The sequence below is a fragment of the Tenrec ecaudatus genome, unplaced genomic scaffold (genome assembly GCF_050624435.1).
Source record: "Tenrec ecaudatus isolate mTenEca1 unplaced genomic scaffold, mTenEca1.hap1 Scaffold_158, whole genome shotgun sequence".
Lineage (NCBI taxonomy): Eukaryota > Metazoa > Chordata > Mammalia > Afrosoricida > Tenrecidae > Tenrec > Tenrec ecaudatus.
This window is the reverse complement of record NW_027458056.1, coordinates 78,538-104,771: the sequence shown is the minus strand read 5'-3', so window position 1 is coordinate 104,771 and position 26,234 is coordinate 78,538. Positions and strand designations below refer to the sequence as shown.

Here is a 26,234-nt window from a genome sequence, read left to right as displayed (position 1 = left end):
AGGCTCTTGCTATCTATATTTTCAACTTGTCTTTTCAGAAAGGTTGTAGGAATTCACTCTCTTTTTAAGATTTAATTCCTTTATGCTACTCTTCTAAATAAAGCAGATTTATAAAAAACTATGATATTCCATGTTCTTTTCCCCCAGGCTTCCTGGCTATGTGTGGGGCAGTGTATGTCTCCATATCTTTAAGTTGTTGCTCTCATATTCCCACTCTGCACTGCCCACTCACCTGCTCTTTCACCTGGTGACCAGCCCGATCCATCTTCAGTGTCAGCAACTGAACGGGTACTTGATTTTTCTCATTTTGAGCCTTGTGGACAAAGGCCTCCTCACCCAGGTGAAGGATCCTATGGTTGAGCTGAGATAACTGATCCTTGTATTTCTGACTCTAGAGCAAAAAAGGGTAAAACAATGATTGAAAACAAAAACGAAGCCCCAGCAGATCCTTTCAGTGGTTAATGAGGGGTAATTTTGTCTCACTGTGGGACGTGGCAACATCTGGAGGCATTTTTCATTGTCATAATTGGGGTAGGTAGGGGTGGCTACTGACATGTAGAAATGCTACTAAATATCCTACAGTGTATAGGACAGCCCCTATACAGACTTATCCAGTCTCACACAGCAATGATGCTGAAGTTGAGAACTCTGCTTTATTCCTGAGAAGAAGTGAGAATACATCTAGACCATTAAGAACATTTAAACCACTGTTCTGAAGGCCTCCCACTTTTATCTAAGTTATTTAAAACATCGTGTTAAGGGGGGGGGGAGGAAGAAACTTAAAGCATATGAATCTCTTCAAAAGGACCTCTGACCTGTCCCTGATATCCAAATCTATCTGGCAGTAAGTTGTTGATATTCTCAGTACCACTGGGCCAGGAAATTAGAGTGTCTGACAGATGTCCTCTTGGTGTATACACAAATGGCCGTGTGTTCCAACAGTTGCTAGAAAATTTCTCAGTTTTTCACCATAGAGATTTCAGTTACTGTCAACCACTGGTCAGGAGCATCTTTCAATAAATTACAATTTAAAAGAATCAAATTAAATTTTTGTTGGATTGCCTTTCTTTTTTTCTCACAACAATTAGTTTTCAGGGGAGAGATCAACCACAGTTCCAAGGTATTCCCACGTTGGTGTGAATACCTATGGTTCAGCAATGAGCAGAATCATATCATTTTTATCTTGTAGGTTTAATACGCACACACAAGGGTAAGTATAAAAGCATTTTATAATAGAAACTTGTTTAAAATGATTATGGAAACATATGTATGAATGTGCTTGACACAATGAATGTATGTATGGAATGTGATAAGTTGTATGAGCCCCCAATAAAATGATTAAAAAAAGAAACCTTAATTAAACAAAACTATCAAAATATGAAGCTACTGTTTCATGTCATATCTTTATCTATGCCTATATGCTTCTGAAGTGTTTTCATCTTTCTATTCATTTCCCAAAGAATTCTCACTCTTCAATTTATGTCATGTCAAATGGGAGTTTTGTCATGTTCAAGGGATGCAAATCATGTTCGTTTTAAATGTCCTCTGAGCTTGGGAACACAGAGCAGTGTGGAAGGCAGATAAGGCTGCGTCAGGTGGATGGGTCGTTCCCAATGAGGAGCTCGTCAGACAGTCCTTGCTACCCTCCAGGAGGAGCAGGTATGGCGCCGTAACAGAACACACGCCGTGGTACATTTTCCTGTCCTTCTTCCTCCTCCCCAGCGCAGCTTTCCATTCTCTTCAGATGTCTTCCTGAGAAGTCTCTGTGATCATCCTTGAGAAAATATAAAGAGGATTCCTTTGAAACCCAGAAAGAGAGTCTCCAAAGCCTTCTGAGGTGACTTGCCTTGAATTCATCTTTGAGGTCTTCCCGACCTTCATTAAAACGCTAAAAAGTATTGTGTTATGTGGAGCAGCAGCATTCCTGTAAACTTGTGGGAAAACTTAATTAATTTGGGAATATTCACTTGAGTTTTGTTAAAAATGTGATAGCCCTGATGTAAATGAAAATTGATTTTTTAAAATTTATGTTTTTCCCAGATCATTTTATTAGGGCATAATCCAGACATCATACCAATAGCTCTATCAGATCAAGCAGCATTGTGCAATTACTGCATATAATCAATTTCTTCCTTTTCATACTACGTGATATCAGCTCCCCATTACCTCTTTCCTCCCCATCAATACACCCCAAGAACTCTTACTCCAGTTATTACCTCTACAGATTCACCCAATCTGGGTTTGATAAACCCCCAAACACAGAAAGATACATAACAGAGAATCAAGAAAGGTACCAAAATAACAAAATACAGCAGAGATAAGACCTAATCTAGAAAACAACAGCAAAACCCAGAAAATATTAAAAACTAGATAAAAGTCAAAGTGTATCTAAAGGGAGCTCAAATAACAAGATTTTAACCATTCAAGCCCTATTTATCATTTTAATTTACTATAATCGTCTTTCCAATACCAGCTGCCTGATAACCAGGTTATTCCTATCCCTCAGTGATAGTCAGAGGGGGGCCACTGGAGGCTTATTCCCTGTGGAGAACCTGAACATGTATTTTGGGCTCCCACTGTCAGCCATAGCTTTGTGAACACCAGAATTTCACAAATTTCAGCTCTGACAGCACGCCCTTCTTCAGATCTGGTTTATATAATTGATAATCCTTGGATCATCGATGATCGTGTGCTTCTTCCAGGTGAGTTTACTGGCATCTCACTTAGATGGGTGCTTATTTGAAACAAGCTCCAATTATTTCCAACAGGGTTTTGTGGAGACCTTGGGTTTTTCTCTCTCTATAAAATCATACCATCTGCAAATAACTAGAGCTTAATTTCTCTTTGCCCAATTGCACTCCCTTAATCTCTTGTTGCCTTTTGATTCTGGCTAGGATCTAGCACAATGCTGAATAAAAGTGGGGATAATGGGCATCTTTGTCTGGTTCCCATTTTCAATTGCAATGATTTCAGCTTTTCTCCATCCAGTATGATACTGGCTGTTGGATATTAAGACATGGACTTTAGTATATTGAAGAATTTCCTTATATTTAATTATTGTTTTTATTAGGAATGGGTGTTGGATATTGTCAAATGCTTTTACTACATCCATCAATATGATCATCTGGTTCTTCTATATTTTGTTTATATGGTGGTATGAATCCCATTTGGGCATGAAGTATTATTATTATTTTGATATGTTGTTGAATTCTACTGGCCAGGATTTTGTTGAGAATCTATGTTCATGAGAGATATTGGCTTGTAGTTTTCTATTTGTGTGAGGTCTTCCTTTCATTGTCATTGGTTTAGTAATTTTTTCTCCATCTTTTGACTCTCAGTCTGTTTTTGTCTGTGAGTTTGAGGTGTGTTTCTTGAAGGCAGCAGATTGATGGATCTTGTTTCCTAATCCAGTCTGCTACTCTGTCTTTTGACTGGGGTATTTAGCCCATTGATTTTCATTGGTATTAATTCCAAATGCAGGTGAGTTACTATCATATTGTATTATCTGTGTTTGGGAGGGAGGAATCTATTCATGTCCTTGTTTCCCGTCTAGATCTACTGTTTTGGGTGTTGTTTTAGTGTGTTGACTTCTGGAAAGAAGCACGGACTGTGGCGATCTCATAATGTTTTTGTGCTGTTGATTTTCTGACCATAGAGATATGGTTAGTGTTTTCGGCAATGCTGGTTTTGTTTTTATGAATTCTCTAACTATTTCCTTGTTTGGGAATACCTTTATTTCTTCTTTATATGTGATATATCGCTTTGCTGGATACAGGATTTTGGTTGGCAGGTTTTTACTTTGAAAGTTTGATCTATGTTGCTCCATTTTCTTATTTCCTGCATATTTTCTGCTGAGAGCTCTGAGCTTATTCCAATCTGATTACCTCTGAAGGTGACTTTTTCCCTCTCTAGCTGCTCTCAAGATTCTCTCCTTTTCCTTGAAGTTGAATATTTTGACTATCATATGTCCTGATGCCCTCCTATACATGTCCCCTACCCCCACCCCCCGGGTCTAACCTCCTTGGAGTTCTCTCTGTCTCCTGAATGGTTATTATCTCCTCCTTTATAGTACTGGGGAAAATTTCCTCCACAAATTCTCTTACTAATTTATATGTAGATTTGTTTGTTTCTTCCTGTTCCAGTATTCCAAACAAGACATTCATTACTTCTGTTCATGGTTTCTCACATCATCCTCAGGTTTACTTCAGATTATTTTACTCTTTTGTTTGTTTCTCTCATTTGCTGAAGTCTGCATGGTTGTCTTCAAGTTCATAGATTCAATTTTCATTTTCTTCCATTCTATTGTTCAGTTCTTTTTTGGGGGTAATTATTTTATTGGGGGCTCATACTACTTTTATCACAATCCATTCATACATCCATTGTGTCAGCACATTTGTACATTTGTTGCCCTCATCATTCTCAAAACATTGCTTTCTACTTGAGTCCTTGGTATGAGCTCATTTTTTACCCTCCCTCCCTGCCCCCCTTTCTCATGAACACTTAATAATTTATAAATTATTATTAGTCATGTCTTACACCGTTCAACGTCTCTCTTCACCCACTTTTCAGTTGTACATCCCCCAGGGAGGGGGTTATATGTAGATCATTGTAATTGGTTCTCTCTTTCTACCCCCACCTTCCCTCCACCTTCCCAGTATTGCCACTCCCACCACTGGTCCTGAAGGGTTCATCTATCCTGGATTCCCTGTGTTTTCAGTTCCTATCTGTACCAGTGTACATCCTCCGGTCTAGCCAGATTTGTAAGATAGAATTGGGATCATGATAGTGGTGGGGAAGAAACATTTAAGAAATAGAGGAAAGTTGTATGTTCATCATTGCTACACTGCACCCTGACTGGCCCATCTCCTCCCCGTGACCCTTCTGTAAGGGGGTGTCCAATTGCCTACAGATGGGCTTTGGGTCCCCAATCTGCACTCGCCTCATTCACAATGATATTATTTTTTGTTCTTTGATGCCTGATACCTGATCCCTTTGACACTTCATGATCACACAGGCTGGTGTGCTTCTTCCATGTGGGCTTTGGTTGGCCTAGAAGGCCACTTGTTTACCTTCAAACCTTTAAGACTCTAGATGCTATATCTTTTGATAGCCGACACCATTGACTTTCTTCACCACATTTGCCTTCAGTGATTGTGTCTGGAAGGTGAGCATCATGGAATGCCAGTTTAATAGAACAAGTGTTCTTACATTGAGAGAGTACTTGAGTAGGGGCCAAATGTCCATCTGCTACTTTAATACTAAACCTATAAATATATGCATAGTTCTATTTCTCCATCATCATATATAAATATATTTACATATGTACATGCCTATATTTAGAGCTCTATAAATGCTATGTGCCTTGCAGTTCTTTCCTCTATTTCCTTTTACTTTGCTCTTGTTCATGTTCAGCCTTCATTAGGGTTTCAGTAATTCCTCTCGGTTACATTACCCATGATCAAGCCCTACCAGGCCTCTTACACGCTCCTCACCACTGATTTTGGATCACTTGTTGTTCTCTTGTCCCTTGGTTTGTTAACCACTTCTTTTCCCCAACCTTCCCCTCTCTCATGTCCCCCTGGAACTGTCAGTCCCATTGTTTTCTCCTCCAGATTGTTTATCCCACCTATTTTATCTAGATAGACCTGCAGAGATAATAATATACACAAAAACAAGACAGAACAAAACAAAGCAACAAAAGAAAACAAAACACCACCACCAAAAAACAAATGACAAAAAAAAAGAAAAGCCTGTCAATAGTTCAAGGTCTGTTTGTTGACATTTGCGAGTGTTTGCTGATTGAGCCTGATGGGGTGCCATGCTCTGAACCCAAAGTCTATTTTTGATAATGCCTCGGGACTTCCTTGCTCTGCTTCCCTTGCTGTTCTGTTGCATGCCCTTCATGTTTTGCCTCAGTGTGGTGGGGTCAGATCGGTCTAATTCCCACACTGTGTCTCCAGTGTTGTCCCCTATAGGGCTATGGGTCAGTGGGGGATGTCCTGTCTCATAGTGGGACCAGCCATATGGTCCTCTCTGTGCATTGGCTGTTCTTGGTGGGGATATTGTCCTTAAGGCTTGGTGGGCCAGGATGTGCTCCAGTCTCTCTTCCTCCCCCTTCATTTGCTTCGATTTGCTCTGATCAGACATGTCCCTCTCTCGGAGCTGTAGCTTCAATGCTATCCTCTGAAGTACTTTCTTCTGGGGGCAAGGGCTGCTGTCCATGTAGTTGGGATTGGGGCCAACCCCTCAGACCTCTCTACTGGTTCCTTGCTTCATGCCAGTATGTTGCATTCACATCTTGGAGCATGGGGTAGAAGTCTGGTCCTTCTTTCCCGGCGACGATATGAACAAGACCCTCCCTTTGGATGGGTTAGTTCCCTGTTCCCCAGCTACCCATTTATTTCATTTTCTTCCCCCCCCCCCAACCTTTTTAATTGTCTAACATATGTATCCCTGGATTTGGTCTGGCCCCTGCCATACTACCACCCCAGGAATGTTTGTATACAGTAGCTTTTTCCTTATGTCCCTTTTGCATTTTTTTTAAGTTTACCTCAGCGGACTCATGTTGTATTTGTGTTTTGTGCTTGGCTTACTTTGTTTAGCATCATTTTCTCCAGTTTTTCCCATGTGGCAAGGTGCTTCATGCATTCATCACTGCTTTTCAGTGATGTGTAGTACTCCAGTGTATGAATGTACCATAGTTTTTATTTAAATCATTTTATTAGAGGCTCATACAACTCTTAGCACAATCCATACATACATCAATTATGTAAAGCACATCTGTACCATAGGTTTTTAATCCATTTATCTGTTGATGGAAATTTGGGTTGTTTCCAACTCCTTGCAATTGTAAACTGTGCTGCGATGAACACCGGTATTGCTCAGTTCTCATACAATGTTTTTTAATTCTGTTATCTCATTGTTTTGTTTCTCGGTTTCTTTGGGGTGTGAGGTTTTTAGTATCACACTTTCTTCCTTTTTTCAGAATTGATCCCCAAATCTCTTGTATGGTCACAAACATCATTCACCTGTATTCTCTTTCTGGTAATTTAAGGTCTTCACTTTCTGTGTATTCCAATGAAGTTGCGTAATCTTCAGTTGTTGACTTTTGTTTATCTTGATTTTTTGTGGTTACTACTGCTGACTGTTGTTTGCATGGCATAGTGATCCAACTGTAGATGGTATGTAAGGTTCTGGATTGTGTGTGAGTAGGTGGAGGAGGGAGGGACAGGACTTGCTCTTTGGGTTAGTGGAGAAAGTTCAGATAGGGGCTGGAAATTGTATTCTGTTGAGATGAGGAAGAAATGATAGAGCTGACTGGGTAGAAGGAATAGGAGATAGGAATACATGAGTAGGATTTAGGTGACAGAAATAATCATAAGTGGTGTTCTGGTTATAGTGGTTTTCTGATAAATTAAAAAAGGGGATTTTAAGGGGTCTGCTAGTACTTGTTAGTTTATGTGAAAGTGTGTCTCACTGTTAAGATTCTGGCTGAGACTGGCTGAAATCCCAAGGAGGTTCTAACTGGTGGCAGTTTCTAACATTTTATATTTTCTTTTGGTTGAGGTTTTTCTCTGTTTTGCTTTGTCATTGTTTGTGCTTTGTGTGATTTTCTGTGTATGAAATCCAGGCTATGTAAATCTCTAGAGACAGTAACTGGAGTGATAGTTGGCTAGGGGCATGGCAGGAAGGTTGCGGGAAGTGGGAAGCTAACAATGAGTGGAAGAAGGAAGAGTTCTGACATTGATGGTGCTGATGACTGCACAACTCTTACTCTTGTACTTCTGCCAAAGAAGCCTCATCTCAATCTAATTATTATCAATGACTAGACAAACCCAAACTTCAAGACACGGAACAAAACAATTGCATGTAATATTCAAAAGTGCCATGGTCTCCAAAATAAAGAATAGACCGAGAGAAAGAGACAAGAAGACATGATATAAATGCCATATGTGATTCTAAGAATTATCAGGATGGCTGGCAGCACCAAAATGGGGTGTCCCTGACGGCAGTAATGTATCCACACGAACTTTCTGATTTTTGACAAGGGAGGTAGTTACTGCATTCTGAAATCGTTGAGGAACAAAGTCCTCTATAATATTCGAAAATAGTTTTTAAAGAAAGAAAGAAAGAGAGAAAGAAAAGTTCATTAGCTTCACATCAGGTGGTAATACTAAACCTGACTGTTGATCATTTCCATTTCAAGGCAGGCCTGATATTTCTCTTTCTTTAAAATATCAATTTCTTTCCTGTTGAAAAAGCAAAATTAACAATATCATTGCCAATTAATGTGTTTTCTTCTTCTAGTAACAGTCCACCATGGCTTGGACAAAAAGGCCCACCCCTACCTCCCCTCATATTCTACGGCCCAGATCCCTCTACACTACTGCTACTGCTATGATTGATAATAGTGGTGATGGTTCAATCTTGATCCCAAGCTCCTAACGCCAGAAGAATTTAGGAAAGTTTACCCTTAGGACTTCAAACCGATTCATTCCAGTTCCAACCCCTGTTGATAATTTGAATTTTTGACCTAAATATACTGAATCACAATCAATATTTTAGCAAAGTTCTCAGGCGATTCTTTAATTTTTAAAAAAGTTCTATTGATACATAATTCACATATATACAATTCAATAGTTCAATCATATCAAGATTGTATAATCATCACCACAATCAGTTTTGGAACATTTTCTTCATTCTTGTACTCGTCGTTATTAGCTTTCCATTTCCTTCTAACCAACTGTGTGAAACTCCCAAAGAACCAGTAATCCAGTTAGGGTCTGTATAGATGCACCTATTCTGGACTTCATCTATAGGAAAACATACTTTAAAAACAACAGAAACAACTAACAATAACAAAGTAAAACAGACAAGAACATTTAGAAAAGAAAGCAGAAAGTATTAAAAACTGGAACAAATTAAAAATGGAACTTAAGAGAGATCAAAAGACAAGGTGCCAAATTTTAAACTAACTGCATCTCCAATAATCCCCTTTCCAATGCATTTTACATGCGAACAAGGCTGGTCCCATCCTTGGTCTAGGGTCAGATGGGATTCGTCAGGTGACTCTTTTTGAGGCGGAAATGAAAATTTTCAGCAGGGAGGGTGAAACCAAAGCCAGGTGTCACCTTGGTTTGTGCTGGTAACTGCCAAGGTCAATGGTATAGCCTCCCACACCCCTTAACGATTCAGTCTTAGAAACCCTCTACAGACTCAATGAGAGTGGGTTTAGTTTTCGCTTGCAAGATTTTGCCAGATTGTACAAAAGGAGCATTCTCCGTGGCAATCCTTAGTCAAGCAAATTACTACGGATTTAGCAAAGTATGGAACTAGCCACCCAGCAACACAAACACAAACCATCTTACCCTCACTGCGATCTGCTGGGAATGGAGTCTGGTAGTAAACTTAGGAGAAAATGGTTTCAAGGGAAGACCTCCTGGATTTCAGAACTGTAATGATGCAAATCCCCGCTGGTCCCTTCCCCTGCCATCCATATTCTGACCGTCATGGCTACTCCATCAACTATGCTCCATGCTCGCAGCAGGTCAGAGTTGACTTTATCTTGAACTTCTTATTTGGAAGAAAAATCAAAAGGCAGACTGCCCTTGGATATGGCTACAGCAGTGAAAACTCACTGACCAGTGTTAGCACTCCACTCCCTGTCCCTTGTTCCTGCCTCAGTGTCCTAGGGCCCAGACCTACCCCTAATGCCGATATCTACATACAAATATAAACCGTGGTGAAAAGTCCACCTGAAATTATTACTGAGTCATGAACATAGATATTGTATTTGTCTAGGAAGGCCCTAGGATCATTTCACTGTACTAAACTATGTCCACCTGTCCTCACCATCAGGTGTGATGCGGAGTACTTTCATACAGGGAATAAGGTGGTATGCCACGATGGCAGAGGTAAGAAGGATGGGTGTAGCAGCTGCTCACTGTGGGGTGGTCAATGCTGCCACATACATACGTGTTCTACCTTTTACGTCTGAGACCAGGCATTCAGGTATGAGAGGGGCTGCCTGCATGTGGAGGTAGGCCAGGGCCCTTTACATATGTGTCATGTCATGGTCAGAGACCAATTAGGTTCATCCACTCTTGGCTTTCTGGAAAGTGAGGTTGATTTGAGAATACGTCCCACTTTCTATCTCAGTAACTTCTACACTCACTTTACTGAGAGGAAACCACTCATTCTGCTATGTGAAAACTGGGTCACAAGCTCAAAGGTCCTAAGTTGAACCTGGACAAGCCTTTACCTCTGTACATCATTTGTTCTTTCTGCAACTTTAAGTTCTTGCTGAATCCTTCCCAATTCATTTGTCAACGATGTGTTTTCTTCAGAAAACCTCTGTAGCTCGGCTCTGCAAGCACAATTGACAATCAGAAGTAAGTTGGGAACCATGTGCCCATGGTTGGTATCAATGCGTAATACTGAATGTGAGACCTTGGGGCATTCCAAAAGCTATTCCCTGCTAGTGAATCCCGGCAGGGATCTAAGAAACAAGAATGACCAGAGCTTAAAATATATGCACACATTTTCCTCTTTAGTGAGACTGTCACCTGCTATACTCCAAGGTCATCACTGGAAGGAAAAACTGAGGAAGAAACACATATTGATTTATGGAGCGGCCTGATGCACAGTGAATACCTCAGCAGAGAAAGGCAGGTGTCACTATCTACTCCATGACCAAGGCTACCCTGGGCCACATTATTTCCTGACAAACAATTCTTAAAGAATCTCTGCCAAGACAACACAAGTGATTTATGACAGGCAAGTATTTTTACCAACAAAAAAATCCCTAATGAGCTTTGAACCCATACTTTCTGTCCTGAACACATGTCGATATTTATCCCCCCAACTACGTCTTTGTCTGGCATCTTGTTAGATTCTAATTTTCCCAATCTAAGTAATGCTTATCTTATGCATTATGTTCTAGTATCAAGCACAAATATGTCTCATCTGACTTCATTTGATCTCATGGGGCACTAAGGGAAAAATAGAGAAAAAGAAGTCATGGGAACTTTAAAAGCAGCAAAGGGTTTAGAGTAGGGCTGTCAAATAAATGGGACATGAAATTTGAAATGGTCACTCTGGCTCTAGTATGGGAAACAGACTGATTCTAGGTGTGTACACTGTGTTAGGTGGAGGTGGAATTCTACTTTTGGCTGCTTGGAGCGCAGATACAATGAAGATTGCTCATCCTATCTGCTGAACAATTAAGAGACTATGTGAAGCCAAGTATGTAACTGCCCTCACAGAAGTAATGGAGAACACACTCAGAGCAGAACACAATGGATGACTAGGGGCTCCGAAAACGTAGACAATTGTGTGTGTCAAGAGATTCCACCAAGAGTCAAAAGAGAAGCTAAAGGCTGTGGAATTTCATATTGGACAATGACATACTGGACAAGAGACTCATCTCTAAAATTTACAGAAAATTGAGTATCTCAACAGAAAGAGATAGGCAATCTAATTTAAAAAATGGTCAAAGGATGTGAACAGATCCTTCACCAAAGAAGACATTCAGGGGGGCAAAAATATATGAAGAAATGCTCTTAATCATTAGCCATTAGAGAAATACACATCAAAATAAGATACGACCTCACCCCCCAAATTAACTGGAAGGTTAAAAAAAACAACAACAGATAACAACAAATGATGGTGAGGGTGTGGAAAGACTGGCACTTTCATACACTGCCGGAGGAACTGGGAAATGGTGCAGCCACTGTGGCAGGCAGTATGGTGCACCCTGAGAAAGTTGGGAAGAGAAATACCATGACACATCAATCCCTCTACTTGGTATGTGTCTTCGAGAAATAAAAACTATGACACAAATAAATAGATACAGACCCATGTTCATCATAGCATTATTCACAATAGCAAAAAACAGGAACAATCTAAATGCCCTGCAGTGGAAGAATGGATGAACAAACTTGGGTGCAATAAACACACAATGAAATGCTATGCAACGTCGAAGAATAACGATGCACCTGCAAAGCCCTCACAGAGGGATGGACACGGAGGACAGTACGCCGAGTGGAATTAGTCAAAAACAAAAAGGACAGATATCGTATGAGACCACCACTATAAAAATCAACAGTAAGTTTTCTTATGGAAATAAAAACATTCTTTGATGGTTGCAGAGGATGGAAAGGAGGGGGGGGGAGGTGCGGCTAGAACACAGGCAAGTGATAGCCTGGGCGGAGGGGAATGCAACACACAGGAGAAACGATGGAGGCAGGCAGGCGAGTACACCGGTAGTTTGCAAGAGTGAGAAACTACAGACGCAAACACTGTTAGATTCAAAGTCCTACAACAGTGGGGGATTGGGGAATCTACAAGTGAGTACTTGGACATACACACAGGCTGAACAGATAGGAGACTTTTACAAACATATATATGTGTGTGTGTGTGTGTGTGTGTGTGTGTGTGTGTGTGTGTGTTTAAAAGAGAGTATTTGTATATTTACTTTTACTGCAAATATATCCATGAATGTGGTGGGGCGAACAGAGGACAAAATTATGACAACTTCTTAAATATAAGCAGATACTCTGAAGGAATAAGGTACTGGGCTTTGGGGGAGTGGTATCACAATAGTTGCAGGGGACAAAATGATCCATTAGCATATCATAGTTCACAAAGACAGTGCTCTACATTCTAATCTGGTAAGTAGCAGCGGTCTTAAAGGTCTCTGAGCAGCCGTCTAGGGTGCAAGGACTGATCTCTCCCTGTCCAGGGCAGAGCAGCGGGGTGGCAGTTAAACAGACACAGGGAAAACACTTAGTCGAAGGGACAGTGAGAACACCGGTCTCCACAATCCTGGGCCCAGAAGAACGGGGTGATACCTGGCGCCACCACCACCAGCTCTGCATAAAATCACACTAGAGAGTCCTGGAAAGAGAAGAAGAACCTGTCAATCAAAATCCTAAAAGAAACCAGGCTTACTGGTCAGACAGCGTCTGGTAGGGCCCCTAAGACCGTGCTCCCTTGGGTCTGGACTTCAACTCACTACTGTGTTAGAAAAGTCAACCGTTAAAATGAGATGGGGAGCATTCACCCAAAGACAGAAGGCTAGGAAAGGAGGAGAAAAGGACACAGAAAACAGGGAAGTCGTGGACTAAGGGAGGGCATATTAAGAGGACTGGAATGAATGAATGGCATCAAAATATGTATGAATTGCAGAGTGTTAAAGTATGATCTGCTCTGTAAACCTTAATTCACAATAAAAACTTCATTAAAAAAAGAGTTGTAGTTGAGTTTTGCACAAGACACATTGTTTCTTATGTCAATAAAAAGGTAAACATTATTATATCTTAAAATCTAAAAAATTCCATTCCATACAAACATATTGCATTGACCCAGAACTTTCATAGCAGTAGAAAAATGCAGGCAAGAGAATGAAAAATAAAGTGCAAATGAAATAACTATAGCTCTAAGCAACAATATGGAAGAATCTCACAAACAACATATGGTAAGAAAGAACGGATGGTATGCTTCTTTTATATAAAGTGCAAAAACAGGCAAAATTAAGGAGTTAGAAGTCAGGATACTGGCTATGTGTGGGGAATCTAGGAGGGTTCTATTTCTTGTTTTGGGTGCTGGTAAAACGATCTGATCAATTTCTTATAAAATCATAGCAGTACACTTTTTTATTGCATATAACATTAGAATATTTTAAAAAATACACACCTAAATACACCAAAGATATGTGATCATGAATGTATCAGAGATAAAAAACATCCAGATCACTGCTGTGGTTGGCAGATTAATGACCTCCTAAAGACTGTTCTGGGAAGCCATGGTGGTGCAGTTGGTATTGTATTCATCTGCATTTCACTCTAGGTTGCTAACTGGAAAGCCAGCAGCTAAAAGACCCACCCACTCACTGCTCTAAAGGAGAACGATGGGGCTTTCTGCTTCTATCAAGATTTATAGCCTCACAAACCCTAGGGATCAGTTTTACTCTGCCCTTTGGGGTGGATATGAGTCAGAATTAACTCGATGGCAGTTGGTAAAACATTATTCATGTTCTAATTCCCGATTGTGAATATTATGTTACATGGCTAAGGGGAATTACAGTTGAAGATGAAATTAAGTCTGCTGATCAGCTGACTGTGAGATAATGAGATTATTCTGGACTATTCTAGTGGGCCTATTGTACAGACTAGGGTCCTTTTAAATGAAAGAGGCAGAAGAGGCACAGCCTTAGATTCAGCCAGCCATTGGACGCTTTGAAAAGTGGAAGAGGCCACGAGTCAAGAAATGTGAGTGGCTTCTAGAAGGTGGAAAAAGTAAGTACATGGGTTCTCCTTAGAACCCCTTGGAAGGGGCACAACCCTGATGACACCTCGATTAGAGTACAATTTAGCTCTCAGTTCTAGCTAACATGCAACTAAGCTGTCAAGAAATTAGCTAAATTTTAACCTATTTCTGACCTGTAGCGTCTAGAACTGTAAGATATTAAATCTGTGTTGTTTTAAGCCACTCAGGGACATGGGTCCATCTATGGAAAATATTGGGAAAGGCCTTCCTATATCCCAGGCTTTTGAGATAGAGCATTTGCCAGCCAAAGTCCTCAAGCGAGAAGGCCAGTTCCACCTGTGGCCTTTCAAGCAGCCTGCCCAGCTGGTGGAATTAAGAACTCCCTCTCAGCTCAGCTTTCTCTAGAAGGCATTGGCTTCTGCGGCCAACATCCGAGTGTCCCAGTCAGTTCTTGGGGCTCTCACAGAATTCACAAAGCAGTAGATCTGCGCCAAGGACACTTTCAATAAATACACACAGTGGGACTAAAGGAAGGTGCTTGGAGCTGGCAGGCAGAGACCTTCAGAGACCCCAAAGGAATGAAATGGGGTTCAGGGCAGTCTTTCGTGGGCCCCGTGAGACAAGCACAGATTTCCTGCCGACAGAGATAGTGAAAACCTGAGTCTAAGCCACAGCAGTCCTCTTGGTGAAGTTCTGGGGGTTTCTGTATGGAAAATTTCTCTTTTTGCATTCACACAGCACCTAGCAACACCACGGCCCGAGTACAGGCCAGACTGGGCTTGTAAGCTTGGGCACACCTGGGCTACGTGGTATTCTCCTGGTGCCGAGTCTACCAGCCTGCTAGGAGGAAAGGGGGTTATGCAATCAAGTCATCAGGGACTGAGATGACTCAGTTCCACTTGTTTAAGAATGGATAGAGGGCAAACCTGTTATTCTCTCTCGAGTCTGCTTCTTTCTCCCTAGCCAGAAGCTTATCTTCCAGCTGTAGGAGCCAGGTTTTCATGTCATTCTTTTCTCTCTCCAGCACAGTTTCTACCTTCTGTTATCGGTACAGCATCTTCTAATTTCTGCTGTCCTGTCCTAGTGGTCCCTACCCCATGCTCACCTTCCAAGACACAGAGGCTCCTAGAGGGGCAGCTTGTGTCCAGCCATGTCCAGTAAGGGCTGCTCTGTGGCTTTGGACTCCTGCTGCTCAGATGATCTTTGCTTCTGACCAGCAAGGCTGCTAGCCAAAGGTACGGGTTTCTCCAGGAACATGGGCCTTGCCCCTCTAGGGGATAGCATAGATCACCCATGTCTCTAAAGGAGCAGGAACCACCTCTATATCATTCACCAAGATGGGATGGCCCTGATAGTGAGCTATGCAGAGGGTCCTCTGGGCTGTGGGGCTGCTCTCGGGACCGGGCTCTGGACAGGATCTGCAGTGAGATGCCTCCCTGGCATACGCAGGAACTCAGCCTCTCCACGTTCTGACCCTGCTGGTCCCGTCTCCTTTCTGACTTCTGTGGACCTCAGCAGGCCTGGAGGCAGTTGCCTTTCCCTCCTTCAAGAAGGCTTTCAGCCCCTCTGCCTCCAGGGAAAGCCCTTTTAATTGCTTCCTATATGTGGTTTCTAACTTTTCAAGTGCAAACACTTTGCAAATTTTAGCTTGCTCTTTACTCATCAGCCCTCCCTGCCACCCTCCACCCTCCACCCCCCACCCAACTTGCGTTGCTGCTTCTTGCACTGGGCTAGCATCTCCTTCTGCCTCTCTTCTCTATCCCTTGTCCAAGTCCAGCTGGGCTCCCATGTCTGTCACTAGCTGCAGTTGCCTCTGAAGCATCTTTTTCTTTTTACAGTCCCATTGCTGTAACAAGTGCGCTGCTTCCATCCACAGGAGTTTCTGGCTCAGTTCAGCCTTTGCCCCCTTTCTACAGAAACTTTCACATGGACCTGGCTCAGAAACACGAATGTCACATGTATCACAGGGTTAGAAAGGCCTGCCCAAGCGCACGTTCTAAGTGCACAACTCCTCGCTACTCGTGCCAGCTGTGCTCAGAGAGTGCATGCACAGGATCTAGTTGATAATGCAGCAGACACGACTTGTCAAATGGGACTAAATTTACATTTAGACGGATTAAAATGGAATAAAATCAAAGCTCAGATTCTTGGTCACATCAGTCACTTTCAGTGACCCCATGTGGCCAGTGGCTCCTGTAATGGGCAGGCAAACACAAGATATGTCTATCACTACAGAAAGCTGTATTGGGCAGTACTGGCCTAAAGTTTAGTGAAAAAAAAAAAAAGTACCTTTAGTCGAAATTACTCTAAAAAGTATTTTAAACATCCAGGAAAGAGGCCTTTAGAAGCCCCAGGAAAATAACACTGAGGTGGAGTGAGGCCCAGCTGAGAGCAGTCAGCCTGGGAGAACAAGAGTAACTCAGCTCATCAGAGTCATGCAATATGGCTCGACTCACAATCATGACATGGGGTGGGAATGGGGGTGGGAGCAGCCTTCCAGCCAGTTAAGGAAACTCCTGGGACCAGACATGTCCCTTTGCTGCTTCTTAGAGCCTGAAAGGGCTTGGGAATAGTGGCAATGGTCTATAAGGTGTTCTGGACAGTAGCCCGCCCTTTACCAGACAGTTCACAGGTTCAGATACTATGAAGCAAAATTCTCAGGAGGAAGCTCTGGATCATCCTAGCGGGCAGTATGTGTTATTGCAACGCCCAGGTCTGAGGCCACTGTGTGGTCATCTTTTGGGGAACAGAAAGGCAGGGTACAGAAGAGGGTACAATTCAGTAGTCCAGGATTTTCTTTACCGCCCATACTTAAGCTGCCTCAATTTCCTTGCACCATGACAGAAAGGCAGACTGGCTCTGGGATCATCAACCTCCCCAGGTCACAGGACACGGGAGATGGCTTGATCCACTGTGGTCATCGTAGTGCCACTTCTAACCCGAGCCATGTTCCCAGCTAAGAATGCTTCCCAAGGAGGCTTTGCAGGTCTGGTCAGCAGGGCTCTAGCCCGCTTGGTGTCCAAGTTGGCGAGGGCCAAGATTCTCTGTGGGAGAGTGAGGTCATGATAAATAGGCATGGGCTGGCAGCAACCAGTTATCATTCCACTAAGTGAAACCTACTTGATACGCTCAGTTTTCCAAAGAAATCTTTCATTGCTTTTCTTTGTGATGACACAGCAACTCGCTGCCATGAAACCGATTCTAACTCCTATGCTCTGCAGGATGGAGCAAACTGCTGCCGAGGCTCTCAGATGGTCCCTCTTCTTGGAGGAGCAAGTCTGTTTTTCTCTCACAAAGCAGTTGGGAGGTTGGAATCACCAATCTTGTAGTTAGCAGCCTGATGCTAACCCAAAGCCCCAGCAGGGCTCCTTTCGCTTAGGACAGCTTTGAAAAGCTACCTTCGCAGATAACTGGCCTCCCTATTGCAAAGGAGCTTTTAGCCTTTTTCTCCATTTGCCCACATACTACCGCGTGCACTGGAAAATTAGAACATGACATTAAATAAGGAAGATGCTTTGCTACTTTGTTCCTTTGCTACAGAGAAGTCTGAGGCAGAAAATAAATATGAATGTGTTAAAAGTAGTCTACAAACTAAATTACTTCATAACTTAAGTTTTAATATATATATTTCTAATTTAAGTTAAAACAACTCATACAAAGCCCTATTTTTTCCTACCTTCCTCTCTGTGGCCAGAGAAAAACTACCCACTTAGCATGCACTGCAGTTGAGTCATTTCCTGAATTAAATATCTAATGTGGGTTTTTGGGAAGAACTTCAGACTGAAGGAGGACCCAGAAGAAAACAGGGCAGCAGACCTGATTTGTGGTAGTCCGTGCTGGTGTCTCAGGCGTAGCTTCTCGTCTGGCCACTGAGCTAAGGTGGCCAACTCCTTGGGGCAATGTGGGCCCCTACTCCTTATCTCCCACAGCTGCCCCTGCAGGCTGCAAAGGGCATCCTGAGACTGTGCATGGAGCGCCTCTCTAGCATGCTGACTTCACTTTTGAACATAAGCTCCATTTCCCTTTTCTCCTTCTCAAAGTTTTTCTTCATTAGTTCAATTTCCTGCTTGTAGTTTACCTGGAAAGAGAAACATTAGCCCCTGACAATATGACATGGAAACAGCAAGGTTGTCGGGCATGCCAAGGAGCTGAGGCCTGCAGAAGTCAGGGATGAAAAGGCAGCGGTGACATCCCCAAGACTCAGTGCTCAAGATGTAGGCACAGCCTTGTCTGGACCAGTTGGATAACCTCCCGTGGGAGAAGATATTGTCTGGCCGTTGGCTGGCAAGCTCCGTTTAGGTAAGTAACTTGCACCCAGGAGCTCAGAGGTCCCGGTGGAAACAGGGTGGCTGGCTCTCTGAGTCCTGAAAGTAGAAAGAACGCGGCACATGGCAACTGTGTGCGGACATTCTCTTAGTCACCATCTAAGGAGAGGCAGGAGCTAACTTCATCTGAGAAGACCTTGTCAGCCAGGGTAATCCTGGCTGAGAAACTATGCAGCATCCCACGAGAGGCAAAGCCAAGGATAAGTTATGCTAAGAATGAGGTAGGTGGTGTGAATTCCCACACAGCAGTTGGCAGGGCTGCACTCAGCATGCCAGCCCCCAGCGACTTTGGGCCAGGCACTGACAGTCATTTCTGCTTGTATTTCCCTCAAACTGTCTTCTTAGTGCCCCCGCTCACCAACCAGAGAAATCCAAGGCAGCTGCCTGGAGAAGGGTCAGCACTAAGCACGGCTCTCTGTGCACAAAAGGAAGCCCCAGGCTCCCCCTCGGGCACCCCTCACACCTACCTTCGTCTCCAGCTGGCTCTTGACGTCTTGGTAACGTTCTTTCACCTGCTCCATCATGAGTTCCGTTTCGAGGCTCACTGGAGTAGGAGCTGTAACGCATGTGAAAAAGCCTGCGAAGAAGAGGAAATCTCAGCTTAGCTCAGTGAGGACATTACAGGTTTCTTACAGCTTTCCTATTCCCAAGGGACAACAAAGCACAGATTCTACATGTGCTTTTTCAAGGGAAAGGCAGTGATGGTGGAGTCCTGCCGCACTGGCGTACAACAGCACGCATCACTGGTGATCTGCTATGTTGTATCCATGTAGAATAAAGGATCTCAAACTTATTTGGTCAGCTGTCCAATTTTCAGAAAAATAGTTACCCAGCAACCCTCTGGCAATTAACTTTTATACAATAGCCCATCCCTAATCCAGGATAGGGTGTAGGTTATTTGCTTTGGCAGCTCCCACGGATTATTCCAGTGCCCCCCAGGGGGCAGCATTGCCCACGTTAGGAAACACTCATTTAGAACCATTTCACACTTTCACCAGAACAGATTGCTCAGGAGGCTCCTGCAGCCCATCACACCCTTCAAGTTCCTACAAAGTGGCAGTGATATCGTGTGAAGGGACTTCAAAAAACCTCCAGAACACGGAAGAAAAAGATAATGGAATTGTCCATGAATGTAAGGCCCCCTTGTACTTCACTTCAAGTTTATTCCCTGGTGATGCCAGGATCATAGAGGAGGTGGGGAGATGGAAGAAGTGGGGTGACCTGGTGACACATGCCTCTGGGCAGTGTGATGCCTGGGAATGAGCCTCACTGTGTATGAAGGTGGCCAGACACACCTCATGGCCTGTTTATTAGCTAAAGACTTCAAATTGGCCTCCTCCTCCTCCACATTATTATATCACACAAATAATGCTGGGTTTCAGGATATGTAGGAGCTCTGGTGGCATGGTGTTTATGCATTGGACTGTGATCTGAAATGTCAGCAGTTTGAAACCACCATCAAGAGTTACAGTCTCAGAAACCCACAGGGGCAGGTCTCCCATGTCCTATAGGGTCATTATGAGTTGGCATCAACTTGATGGCAGTAAGTCTGTGTGTTGCTCGATAAACTGGTCAGATGATTGCTGAAGCCAAAATGGGTGCATAAGCAAATGTGGTTGAAAAAAGCTGATGGTGCCTGGTTATTAATAGCATATGGGGTCTTAGATGCTTTGCAGTTAAATAAGTGCCCAACTAGCAGGTAAGAAACAGCCCACAAGGAAGCACACCAGCCTGTGTGATCATGAGGTGTTGAGGAGAAATGGTATCAGAAGTTCAAAAGATAAGCAACCAAATTGATGTGAAGGGGCATGGATGTAGTAGAGACCCAGAAATCACAGCCCCTCTGGTAATTGGACAGTCACGCTCAGAAGGGACACAGGAAGGGATGATAAATCCAGGGTGTGGTATAGCGCTGATGAACTACATAATTATCCTCTAGTTCCTTAATATTCCCTCCCCTTATGATTATGGTTTTTATTTGTTTTGCCTCTTTAATCATATCAGATTTGATGTAGGTTCATCGTATATTTAATATCATTTGATACATGAAAGCTAAGATAGATAACCCTTCAGAAACAATAAATGGAGTAACGGTTCCCTGAGGGTACGGGAAGGGGGGAGGAGATAACAGGGAGCTGAGAGCACTGATGACTGAATAACCCCACTCAATGGGATCGAACAACAGAATTGTATGTGAGTGGATATATTGGATGTGCAAGATATGGAAAAAAATAAAGTAAGGTTTCCTGGGGCGGGGTATGGTGGGCAAAGGAGGGAATAAATGGGGAGCAGATATCAAGGAGTTCAAGAAAAAGAAAATGTTTTGAAACGGATTGTGGTAGCAACTGTACAACACTGTTTGATGTGATTTAACTATGGAATGTTATACTTGTAAGATGTCCCAACAAAATGATTTTAAAATACAATAATAATAATAATAATAAATAAAGCAGTCAGGCACATTCCATACGTGTGGAATGAGGAATGGTGCTTGAGAGCACTGCAAGGACTCGCTTTCCGACCTGAATCACCACTCCGCACACCAGGCACACAAGGCACATCTTTGAACTACGTGTGTTGCTAGGGCTTGGAAGAGAGCTGGTCTGAGACTCAGAATTGCATTTATGCCATGACTCAGTCTTCATTTTGCAGTGTCAAGGATGGGACGTGGCAAAGTCATCCTCTACTCTCATTGTCACCCTGAAAATGGTGACAAACTTTGACATAAGGGACAAGACAAAAACCTGAATGAGAACCTCTGGAAAGAATTACTTTGCCTTGGAAACTGAGAACTGTCAACTTGCGCAGTCACCTGGGCTGACAGGAGGTCCGTGAGGCTGGACAGTCCACATCACTAGGCTTACTGCAACCCAGCTTCTTACTATTCTCTCAGCAGCAGACAAACATCGGAAGGGTCAACTGAGCCTTGGTGCTGCTTCTAAAATGGTTTCCATCAGAGGGATGGGAGGACAGTACATAAAAAGGCCACATTGTGAAACTGCTAGGTTTCATTAGCGATGGCATGAAGCCTAGGTCTGTGATCTGGTGCCGCAGTCCCCAGTCTCGAGCAGACCCAAGACTTCAGGGCCTTGTCTCCCAGGTTTTGGGTCAGTGGTTCGTGCTGAGGGCCATAAATTCTGTGTAGTTGAGGGGACACAGTGTCCATTTCCCTGGGGATGGCTGACCTGTCTGTTGTGTGGAAGAATACGTAGGATGCCTTAAATGGATGTCACAGCACCCTTGGCATCTCTGGATGTGGTGCAGCTGGCTGTGTCAGGCTCCATCCCACATTTCCCAAATGAGTCTAATGGCCTTTGGCTGTTGACTCACAGGATTTCAAGACACCAATCTGCCATTTGCAGGTGAGCAGGTTATGTTGGGGTCCAAAGACGCTGTACCCACATTCAGAGAAAACTTAAGGTTCCCAGGTTGGCTCTTTTAGCTATAATTCATTTACATTTTATTAAATAAATAGCTTTAGAGCGCTACAAAACTGGGAGGGAGGAGGATGCAAAATGCTCGACTGCCAAAGATCCACAGGTCAGTGTCCACAGATCTCCCTGGGGTGAGGGAGTGGCCTGTCAGTGTCCACAGATCTCCCTGGGGTGAGGGAGTGGCCTGTCAGTGTCCACAGATCTCCCTGGGGTGAGGGAGTGGCCAAAACTTAGCACACAAAACCACTGTGTATCAGAGCTTTGGCAGCAGGGCTGAGAGACTTGCCACGGTGTCTGCTGATGCACAGTTGGGGGCACTGATCCAAGAACCAACCCCTGGCTATACAGGACTATGACAAAACTCTAGGGCAGCTGTGTTACCTCCTTGTTCTTGTCTTTTGAAGGAGCTGAGATTAATCAAACACAGTCTACACTGTAGGTGGAATTTGTCATAAACCTCAGCACTAAGAGGATCCTGAAGCCAGAGATATCTACTTTTAAGCAGATATGCACGCCTATGCACACAGGTCCCAACTGCTTCCAGTGCTTGACCTGTGTCCTGCGCAGGCGCCGCTGGCACAGGTCTATTCTGACGAATTCTGACACTCAAGGGGACAAATCTCAAGCTCTCTCTGAATATCAGGGAGTCATTAATATGTTTTAGATATAATTTATCTCTTTTATTAAAAGAGTTTTCACATCAACCAGCTTACAGCTCAGAGGACAATCTGTATAGAGACTGGTCTGTGACCTGGGCAAAGGAAATATAGCTCCTTTATTTACTGTCACATACCCTCACTCTCTCTGTCTCTAGCCTATGCTGAAACCTCACCACCAAGTCCCTTCATCTTAATCACAACTCTGGAGGTGGCTTTGGAACATCTACGAGTGATGGACATGCCTCTGATGAGGTCATTGTGAGATCACATAACTGCTGCCATTTCATTACAGTTGATAAAGCCCCCATCCCCTTCCATAAATTCCCAGCTACAAGGAACTCAGCCGGGTGGTGCCAGTGTGTCTGGGGCAGGTGTTTGTGCCTCAATATACCCTATGATGCTTGGAAGTGGCCCATGACACAAACTACGGGTAGGTCTGAGAGATAGCCCAGTTTGCTGGAACAAGGACTCCACCCTTTCCCCAAGAAGATCCTCTACCTTCGGAGCAATCTGCTGGGGGCAGGCATCCATCTGGCCGGAAACTAGATGGGCTACTCTGTGTCTTGTGCATCCATGTCTGTAGGCCTTCCAGCGCAGCCTGCAACTCATCATTGCGGTCCTGCAGGTCCTATAAGCAGAGTAGAGATGGCCCTGCAATCCCCATGCTACACAGCAAGGCCCAAGGAGCAATGCAGCACCGCAGGGTCTGCAGGATGCCCAGTGGAAAGGAAATTCAATTCCTGACAGCAAACATGTAACATTCAAACTATAAGTTTCCAACTATGCAGTGAGTTAAACATGACAGGGATAATTCAGCTTTCTTAAATCCTACATCGCCTTCTATCACTAGAATCATAGCAGGGGCTAAATTTTTTTTTTAAAGTGAAGTGAATGTGGAGGAGAAATGCAGATCACCAACACCTGACTCAACAGGAATGTGTGCAAGTCCACCACAGTGATGGGGTATGGCCAAGAAAAGCAACTCACTGGTGTCCTTTCTCCAGAGGGTTCTGCAGCTTTGACTGTCAAGGCGTTGCCATCATCTTAAAACAAAATGCCACCCAGCAGAGCAGAAAGGCCACATGGATGGCTGAGGCCCAATGAGGCACATAGAGTGGGGGCTGCAGGACAGACAGGCAATGCTGGGAGGCTGCCCTGAATCTGCACCTGGCTGCAGTGGTCTGTCTGCACAGGAGTTGAGGAAATGCACTGTAAAAAGCACACTTGGTTGCCAGGGTTTAGAGGCGAATCTCCCAAGACACAGCTCTCACTTGTAGATTTAAGGGTAAGAAGGCAAGAAGCGCCTGTCTGTGGGACTATCGTGGTGTGAAGTCTCTTGGCATGGCTCTTCTGTCTAGGTCTTTGTGATTCCCATTGATGATTAGGTGGGACTTTGCAAATAGGGCATGTCTAACACAAAACAGAGTGGACTGGTTCATTTTCGTTGCCACTTCCCTGGCCATAGGGATGTGTTATCTTAGAACAGGAACAGAGAGGAATCCCATGAACTTAAGGGATAAAGAACTACCAGTGGAGAACAAATGAGATCTCTGTCTAAAGACAAGAGGAACCAGAGGCTGTGAAACAGAAATTACTGGACAGACTGAAAGAACAAGGCAAAGTCAGAGGCTGAGGCAAGGAGACACGAGACAGAATTGAAGAGCAACACAGAGACTAAGGACTAGAGAAAGACTTGATTGAGGCGAGATGATACTGTGGACCAATGACTGTATCCTTAGTGTTTTCTGATCTTGGCTTGTAGTAACCCATTAAGTTCTCTAAAAAGCTCCCTTAATTGTGAGTATTGCCTGTGAGCTCTGTGCGACCAGTGCAATGGATTATAGAACACAGCACAAAAGTAGAATGCTGTGGAAGAAACAGTTACTATCAGAAAAGGGTAAAGAATGATGGAGGGTGGAGGCATGCCTGATCTCTATTTTGTGGCAATCGGCCTTGATTGATGGAGCTACGTAGGATTCTTCTCCTTGATGTAGCCAGAGGTCAGCTATGCACTCCATGCGGTTTACTCAGGGACCCTAGATCCCTTCGTGAAGGAATGTGAGGTGTGTGGTCACTTTCCCTTTTGTGCACCTGGGGATGGGGGACTTGGGACTCTTCAGACCTAATGAATACGGCAGCAGTGCTCCCAGGGACTATAGGAGTATGATTCTACCTGGTTTCTCCTTTAGGAAACGTACTCTGGAGGGACACTAGACATTGAACTGTGAAGAAGCCCAAACTGGCCCATCAGGCAGCCACATGGTAAGCGAGCTTTCAGACATTTCTGGTCTAGCCAGTAAGGTGTGTAGCTGAGGCCCCGGCATCATAGGGCAGAGAAGAAACATGTTTGTTATGCTATGTCTGAGTTCCTTCCCACAAAATATAAAATCTATGAGCATATTTAATTGCTATTTTAGGCCATTAAGTGTTGGCGATAATTTCTTATGGAGCCATAGTAACTGGAATAACATGTATGAGTGAGCCACAAATAGCTCATGGAAATAGGATTAAAAGGTAAAGGAATTTTCCATGAATTTTTGAAGCCCTTTTTCTGTAATTTACAAAGGTAAATTACAGTCTCTTGAGGGGAAAAGTATATTAATTTTAAGTGGGAGAGAAAAAAAAGTTCTCACAAAAATCTGTTAAGAAATGGATGGTAGAGACTTCCAGGAAGATGGCGACTGAGTAACACATAGCAGAGGAACTCCACAGAAATCTGTGCAGGAGAGTCACTAAGAGGGAAATTCCACACCACCAGGTCGCAGAAGGAGCATCAGAAAGATAAGTAGGCAGAGATCCAATAGGTTTTAAGGAGCTGGGTCTTTTGGCTTACCACAATGGAGGCCAGCTAGGGTTTGACCTTAGCCTAAGGTGACCAGACGTACCGCTTTTTAAACATTTTTTCTCGTGTCTATGGTGTTTTTAAAAAGTCCCAATTTTTGGAAAGAATGCACAACAAGTGAGGGTATATACGGTTTTCGGCTGCCATGTGGTAATTTCACCAGGATATGAGTTTTATCAGTGGTGTCCCGCTATACCAATGTTAAAATCTGGTCACCTTACCTTGGCCCGGCCACTGTCTTGGCTGGAGCCAGGATCATTTATAGGCAACACAGGGGCTTTATCTCAACACATCCACAGTTTGACACCATCTCAGGGCAGGGATTAAACCCCTCCAGCCCCATGGTCAAGGATCAGGTTCATTTATATTGATGCTTCAGTTTCCCTCTCTTCTCTCTATTCCCCCCTAGCCCCCTGTCTTAGTGGGCTGTTTTTTTTTCCTTCTCTTTTTCTCTTCCCCTTTCTCTCACACAGCACTGCCAACATCCTGACCACTACCCTTAGCCTAGGGCATTAATGCCTGCACTCAACCCTGCTGGACGAGCTCCTCCCTCTGCAGCATAACCGGAAGCTGGGAAAGCCGACCCACACTCCAACAGGGGATATCCTGCCCAACTTCTTCCCTGGAAAAGCCCACCTGCCGGTCCTCTGTAGTGCTTAAGACATGGCTGGAGAAATTCGGCACCCCTTCTTTGGGGGAAATCCTG

At 43.6% G+C, this 26,234-nt stretch overlaps 1 pseudogene; it reads right to left on the bottom strand.

The window, feature by feature from the left end:
- Positions 1 to 202: 202 nt before the first annotated feature.
- The window catches only part of LOC142436126 (ninein-like protein), a 91,225-nt pseudogene continuing 65,193 nt past the window's right edge, over positions 203 to 26,234 (bottom strand).